Source organism: Gavialis gangeticus, unplaced genomic scaffold (genome assembly GCF_001723915.1).
Source record: "Gavialis gangeticus isolate Ggan-Ray unplaced genomic scaffold, GavGan_comp1, whole genome shotgun sequence".
NCBI lineage: Eukaryota > Metazoa > Chordata > Crocodylia > Gavialidae > Gavialis > Gavialis gangeticus.
Genome location: NW_017729009.1, coordinates 20,217,900 through 20,226,290, shown reverse-complemented (window position 1 = coordinate 20,226,290; position 8,391 = coordinate 20,217,900).

The window sequence follows — 8,391 nt, the reverse complement described above, 5'->3', positions numbered from 1 at the left end:
GCGAATACTAGCCGCTTCACACAGGGCTAATAGTAGCACCCTTCTTATCCAAGAGTGACCATGTGGTGAAGGCTGCACAAAGTCTGAATAAGCCTCTCAAGGACTCAGCCAGGCTTGCTCACATTGGCTTCTTTCTGATCCTAGGTTAACTCTGGTAGCCAAAACAATACTCTTGTCCCCAAATGCCGGGCTTTGGCAAGCTCTCTTTCAAATAACTCTGGACCCTAAATCCTAGGGGTAAGGGGGAAATAAGTTGATTCAGGAGAATTCTTGAACTGTTTTAAAATGGGATTGCTGTTAAAGAAAGCATAAGTTAAAGGAGGAACTTAGGCTGTTTTGATGTTAGTTTTTGCCCGGAGGATTCAACTGTACTTGTAAAGTGATGGTGGCAAAACTTTCCAAGTCTTTTCCAAGTGAAAGCAGCTCCATTTGGCTCTCCGAGGATGCGTCTACATGAGATGTTTATTGTGGAGCAGGCTAATTACCCCCGCACTTAACATTGTGCATCTATACAAGCGCCCCAATTAGGCCAGAGTAACTAATTTAACTCCACAGCAGGAGAGTAATTGTAAATACAAATCCTGCAGTGGAGTTTTTTACTTTGCAGCAGCACACGTGTAGAGGCTGCCCCAGCTGGCTGGGGCATGAGGGTGCTTCAGTATGGGGACTGCCTAAACGACGCGCCTGGGAGCAACGAACTCCAGAGCAATAAGTGCCAGAGTTTATTGCTTCACGTTACATGTGTAGATGCACCCGATGTTTCCTGCTAATATAATTGCAGGGAGGATTTTAAAAGTATTAAAATACCATTTAAAATGAAACCCTGCTGATAGTACTATATTTGCTGTAGCAGCATATCCTAGGGATAGCCTTATCCTGAAGGCAGACACCCAGCACGCTGGAGGTGGAGGGCTGCTCCACAACCACTCCTGCTTCCTCTGAGAGTCACCTCTTCAGCTGTGTACAATTCTGCCCTCATTCAGGTTTAAATCAGAAGCAAGTCTACTGAAATCAATGGAGTTGCAGTGATGCAAGAGCAGAGCTATGGCCAGGTGCTAAGATTGGCTTGATTGAAGTCCCTCTTCATGCTGCAGTCTCTCTGCTAAGAGTTATCTGTCCTGTTTTACAAGCAGTAGCTGTTCTGCTCACTATAGATGGGGGATGCTTGGCATCTGGAAGTCCAAGATGCCAAATGCTGGAATGTTTCTTCATAACGCATTGAGACTCTTCCATGTTCTTCCTCATCTATAATACTTCTGTTTTCCTATGGGATTCCCTGAGATGCGTGGCTGGTAACATGGCTGATTTGAAAATCCTTCCAAATGTCACGTGGGGCTGGGGGACTTCATAAACCTAGAAAGAAGTATTTTCAGAATGAAGTAAAGTGGCCACTTGCATTTTTGGGCACTGCAGAAAACCACTAGGAATGTGCAGACATATTCATATCTTAGGGAGCAATGGGATAGATACGTTTATAGCCGCAAGTAATAGAAAACAGAAAATCACTGCAGAATGGGGAGAGACTGTTTGTATTACCTCATATGAAGCAAGTTCAATTTGTATACATGAGGTTTGATTCAGAGAAATCTGTGTGGCCCAAAAAGCCTGGCCTCTCTGCTTGGCTGTGGTATTAGTATGGGAAACTTTTCTGCTACAGATCTGTGGGTATCTTCCATAAGCTGCATCAGAAATGGAAAGTGGAGGGTAATACCGGTAGTTTCCACACTTGATTTGTAGTGGGCTAAAATATGAACCTATCTGTCCTTGCCATGTTTTAATGATTATCCCTTACCTTTGATCTTGAAAGATCCACAAATACTTTATAGATAGAGGGGGGAGATCTCTCTGCTAGCACTATAATCCTAAATCAGTAAGTAGAGGATTGCAGCATCCACAGATGGGTAGGAATAAAGACAGTGCAAAAAATCTGATGGGTATGATGTCTATTATAATATAAAAGTCAAAACTCTCCCTTCTCTATCACTGGTTTTAAGACCAGATAGGTCTATCTAGCCTGACTTTTGGCTTATATTATGCAGGAAAATCCTGTATTCAGGCCAAACAATTAGTGATTGAATTAGAGCACCTCTCTAGCAAAGCCATCCTGCTGTAATGTAAAGGCTCCATGGCTAGTATTTGCTTGTAGAAATAAAAGGGGGAATTTATCAAGAATCTCCAGAAAATTTACTCTGGATTTTTAACCAATATGTATGTTGCATTTTAACCTAGCTCAGATACATTTTTCTCCCGTCACTCTGAATTGCAGTTGCCAGTGAGGGCTGAAATATCCCTTCAAGCTGGGATCTCAGCTTGCAGCTTCATTTGTGCAAGCAAAAATAAATGTAAAATTTGGATGCATAAATGCCCACGTAACTTCCAGTCTTTCCATTCTAGAGGAACATGAGGCTAATCTGTGATGCCCAGACTCCTATATTCTATAGGTTCTAGGATGAGTATATTAAGGGTATTAAACCCGTACTTGAATTTGGAGGAAAATCTCATCTGGGTCCCATCACAAGGTCATCATGATCCAGATTTCATGCAGTGAGAATGAAAGGGTTAGTCACAATAAGGGCTTTTCAGTCAGATTGTCAACAGATACAGGCGGACCCACCAGATCCACAGGCAGCTCCGCGGAGCACTAGCCAGGACTAAAGTCAGAAAAAACACCTGAATGCATGCCAAACAGGAAGCCAGCCATACACCCAGATGTCACTGCTGGCAAAAATTGATGATAAAAAGCATCCAGACTTTTGGCACTTAGGTCTTGCATCTGCCAAGCTTTTATCCTGCGAATGACCATGAGCACTGGCTAAAATAATAGAGCGTGTTAAAGGGTTAACACCGAAGTGGAGCATGCTCCACTTCACTTGAACAGGCAAGAATGCATGCATCTTGCTTTATGACTCTACTATAATTTAGGGATGCATAGTTTTTGCTGTCTGTTTATAAAATATTGCAAACAGTCATTTTTTCTTTAACCATTTGAAGGCGTTGAAGTGTTCCTATGAAATCAATATATCTCTTGTAGACTGGTCTCCTATTGCCATGAAATCTGGGCTCTCCCCTGTTTAAACACCATAAAGGTGGCACCCGCTGTCATCCCTGTATCAGTATTAACTGATGTGTGTCTGTCCGTCCCTGTAAGATTCAGATTCTAGCATAAACTTTATTTAAACCTATGTACCTTTAATATAGATTAATAGATTCATAGATGCCAGGGTCAGAAGGGACCTCAACAGATCATCAAGTCCGACCCCCCGCCTAGGCAGAAAAGTGTGCTGGGGTCAGATGACCCCATCCAGATGCCTATCCAGTCTTCTTTTAAAGACCCCCAAGGTAGGGGAGAGCACCATAGACCTTGGAAGCCCATTCCAAATTTTGGCCATCCTTACCGTGAAGAAGTTTTTCTTGATATCGAGCCTAAATCTGCTCTCTGTCAGTTTGCAACCGTTGTTCCTTGTTATCCCAAGAGGTGCCCTGGTGAACAGAGCATCTCCGATCCCTTGCTGCACCCCCCTAATGAATTCATAGGCAGCCACAAGATCAGCTCTCAGCCTTCTCTTGCAGAGTCCCCCAGTCTTTCCTCATAGGGCTTCTCCTGCAAGCCCCTAACCATATGAGTGGCCCTTCTCTGGACCCTCTCAAGTCTATCAACGTCCTTCTTGAAGTACGGCGCCCAAAACTGGACGCAATACTCCAACTGCGGTCTGACCAATGCTGCACAGAGGGGAAGTATCACCTCCTTGGATCTATTTGTCATGCATCTGCTGATGCAAGTGCAGTTAGCTTTGCTGATGATTTCGTCACACTGACGACTCGTGTTCATCTTGGAGTCCACTAAAACTCCGAGATCCTTTTCCGCTTCTGTGCCACTGAGAGGGTCGCTTCCCAGCCAGTAGGTGTGCTGGATATTTTTGTGCCCTAGGTGCAGCACTCTGCACTTGTCCTTGTTGTACTGCATCCTGTTGTGTGCTGCCCACTTTTCTAACCTGTCTGCAATTTTTCCCTACCCTCCAGAGTGTGCACTTCACCCCGCAATTTAGTATTGTCCGCAAACTTGGACAGAGTACACTTCACACCCGCATCCAAGTCACTGATGAAGATATTGAAGAGTACGGGTCCAAGGACCAAACCCTGCAGGACCCCACTCCCCACATCCTTCCAGGTTGATACCAACCTGTCTACTACCACTCTCTGAGTGTGACCACTAAGCCAATTTGCCACCCACCAGAGTGTGTAAACATCTGTCACAGCCTCTTAATTTATTTATGAGAATGGGATGAGATACTGCATTGAAGGCTTTGCTAAAATCCAAGCAAAAGACATCCTCCTCTACTCCTGTGTCTAAGCATTGTGTGACCCTGTCATAAAACAAAACCAGATTAGTCAGGCATGATCTACCTGTTAGGATCCATGCTGGTTTCCCTGCTGCATTGTTTTTCCCACTGGACTCAGACAAATATGATCCTTCATCATCTTTTCAAAGACTTTTCCAAGGATGGAGATGAGACTGACTGGCCTATAACTACTCAGATCCTCCTTCCTCCCCTTCTTGAACATGGGGACCACTTCTGCCCTACTGGTTATCTTAGCCTGCCTCCACCGTATGGTGAATTCGATTGATTGGTGGGCACTGTCCGCAAGGTGACCACAAATCTGCAGCTCCCTTACCACGTCCTCCCCCATAGCCAACACCAAGTCCAGTAAGCCATGCCCCATAGTGGGACCATATACCTCCTGCGTTAGGTTCTTAACCTGCATGCAGGGCCTTCACCTATGTGAACGGTTGGATTTGGCTGACTGCTCCTCCCAGCCGATGTCAAGGTAGTTTAGGTCCCCCATGTATGCCGGATTATTCCAAACTCTCCTTCTGAACTACTCAGGGAAGGGGCTGTAGTAGGCAAGGGGCATTGCGTGAGGTCCTGGTTCTAGGTGAAGACACTGGGGTGTCCCTGTTAAACTTAACTTTTCTTTCAAATGCTTGACTTACTTTTAGCTGTCACTGAAGTTTATTGCTAGCTTGTGGTCTACAGAGTGGCTGTCTGTCTTTTGGTTTACCAAAATGTTTGCTATTGGTCTGGATGTAGGGTCACCATATTATTTAAAAGAAAATCTAGGATGCTGCCCCCCCACCTCCCAGGAGGCAGAAGCAGGCAGGAGTGCGGGGTGCAGTCTGGCACGGAGGTGGAGTCTTCCTGGTACACCATGCTCGTCTGCCTCCCTCTTGGACTGCACCCTGTGCCCCTGCAGTTATGGGACTTTCGTTTCAATTTTCACCAGCCAGCTGGGCCCAGCTTATGAAATCCGGGACTGTCCCTGCCAAACTGGGACGGATGGTCACCCTACTGGATGCCACAGCGCATACTAATCATAGCAGACTGTCCAAATTTAGCTTCATACATTTACCTAAGGACACACGTGCCTTTGCAGACCCATAGAGTAGTCTGAAATAGTGGGTGAATGAACTACAAAGGCCTTGAGTTTCAATATAATCAACCTAAAAAGAACATCCACAACAGGCATATTTTAACTTTGATTTTCTGCATTGGTCCAGCATATGCAATTGCTGTGTTGGGCTTGTCTGGCTGGACTTGCTGTTTTTAATAATTTTGTATTGTGTATTTTAAACAATGCGTGTATGCCTGGGGCACTAGGTCTCAGCATTTCAACAGGAGTCAAAATAAATATTCATGTCTTCCTTCATATGTTAGTGTCTTTTAGTGTGTTTACCTTACAGTTCCCCAAACTCTGGCATGCTGCTGTGACCAGCAATGGAGAGATTTGGTTTGCATCCATTTTGCTCCTGATAAAGAAATCCTGAAAGGCCTTTAAATGGTCTTGTTTCCTTCTTGGGTTTTACCTCTAATATCAGAAATGCTAAGTCTGCTGTTCCTAGTTATATTGAGAACTAGCTGGAAATCTCTGGTGTGGATTGTGGGTTTTCTAGCCACGAGTTGAAGGGCAGGGGTGTTGAAACTTTAACAAAGCATTTCCCCTGTTCCCCATCTGTTTAACGAGGTGTTTGAATGCAATAGGTATTTAAAAAAAAAAAAAAAAAAAAAGCTAGCGTGTGGGGAGGGTAAACTGCAGACAATTTAACTAAAAAACACTTCCTCTCTCAACTGGGCAAGATTTGCACAATATCTCTGATATTGTAATCCTGCTGCTTTACTGGTCATACATTCCAGGGAAAGCAAGGTAGAGGAGATCTGAATTTATAACATAAAAAGCACAAGTTAGGGGGGCAAAACTCCCCAAACCACTTCCAGAATCACTGCGTGCATCCTGTCCAAAAAGAATTAACTTTATTTGTGTGTTTAGCTTTGCAGGTTACCCTTTATTCCGGTAGTATTTTGTAAGTCTTTGCTGTGAACGAAGTCTTTGCTACCACTCCTTATAGATTGAGAGAGACATCAGGATCTTCAGGTGTTCATTTACCCCCTTGTCCTCAGCCTTTTGGTGTTAAGAAGGCTAGCCCATGTTAGGCATGTGTCTCTTGCTGACTTGAGGTCTAAAACTGGTCACAGAGTAAAAGTAATTACAGGTCCTGTATTGCTTCAAATCCAGCTATTTGTTATCTATGTATTTCTTTGTATTGCAGTAATTCCTGGGGACTCCTTTCATGGAGCAGAGCTCCATTATGCCAGGCCCTGTATAAACAAAGTATGGTCCCAGTCTCCAAGAGCTTACGGTCTAAGGCCGCTTTTGTGCCTTATTCCACAATGTTATGCCTGCGTGATTTTCCTGCTTATGAGTCGCACTGTTTTGTTTTGCCGTTTTTCGGATGAAAGTTACACCTCCTGCTCTTAGTGAAAACACGATCAAATATCCATACTGCATAACCAAACAACAAAAGAGTACTGTTGACAGCTGACAGGTCTGACAAGTGCATTTTTAAACTGGATTCAGCTTTGTCATAGTGTATATAAAGGAGCACTGAAGGTAAAAAATAAAATAAAAAATAAGTATATATACACATATATAAAAGTTTGTAACTTTGCCAAATGCTGTTTCATTAAAAGCTCCAAACATTGCTATCTTTCAAGCAGGGTGATTTCAAATGTAGACACATGTTTATTTTGTGTGGGTGCTTAAATATTTAATTCTTCAGCAGAGTTTACACAGAATCTGATTTTGCGAGGAGGGGAGGAATTTGGCTTTTATGATTTAAATAGAACGGTATGACTCGAAGGCCCTCTGGTCCCTTTGAGCATGCTTCTGTTCTGTCCCTGTGATTTTTCACCACAAATTGGCTTGACTGGTTCAATGATTTTTGTCATTGAGCAGGCCACTAGTGTTCAATCATAATCTGAAGCAGAATACACATTGCAGCCTTTACAGACTTTAGAGGATCATGTTCATACTTTGGAATTAAAACAACCCCCTCCCCCTAAAAAACCCCAGTTACAAGCAAATGCCGTAATCTCAGCTTATTTTATTTCTTTCCCATTGCCATTGTGGAAACATTTTTAGGGCATGTACAGGTATTTTGCTCTTGTGAGACTTTAAGAACTTGGACATCCTTGTTCAGAATCTGTTTTCTGCCATCTGAAGAGACTGATTTGTGATTTGCAAGAGCAAAGTGTGGCTGCCTTGGCTATGGGACAAACGTGTGTTTGTGTGTATGTGGGGCAGGGGGCCATGTACAAATTTGTGTGGGTGTCCATGCCAGATTGAAGAGGAATTATATGGAGCATTACATCTGCTGTAACTAAGAGGCAGGGGGAAGAACTGTGGCCAAATATTGAAAAACCATCTTGGCAAGAGCTAGCTGTAGAGTAGTGTTCAGAGGGAATCTGTAGACTCCCCATACTTGGGTTGGCCTTGAAGAAAGTGTAGAGCGTTTAACAGAGAGAATCCTGTATTGACAAGGAGATGATATGGTGGTTTGAAGGGGTATCTCCCAATTTTATAATCAGACTAACAAGCATAGGGGATCAGACTAATAAATCCCATTGTGACATCAGAGTCCCAATGTCTAGTATTTGGGTGGATGTAATTTTAATAGAGAATTTAACAGATGCAGTCCCTATCAATATTGGACTTAGGTCATTTAGGACCAAACTTTCAGATGGATCCACACTTAGCATCTTAAGACACAGACCCGCATTGAGTGCCCAGAAAGGGCACTTGAACACACAAATATCACTTGAACACACAAATCAAGTAGTGTAAAATGCCTGATGCAGCCACAGTAATGTTGCAGTAATGTTTTGAGTTGGAAAATTGTATCTGCAGTGTTAAAAGCCAATTAAAAAAATTGTGGCCATAGTTATTAAAAATATCCTTGTGTGCAGCACCAATATGTAGATGGCTCTAGGCAATGTTTGTACTTAAAACAACATTTAAAATCTGGCTCTGGAGTCCATTCTTCCTGGCGATCTCATG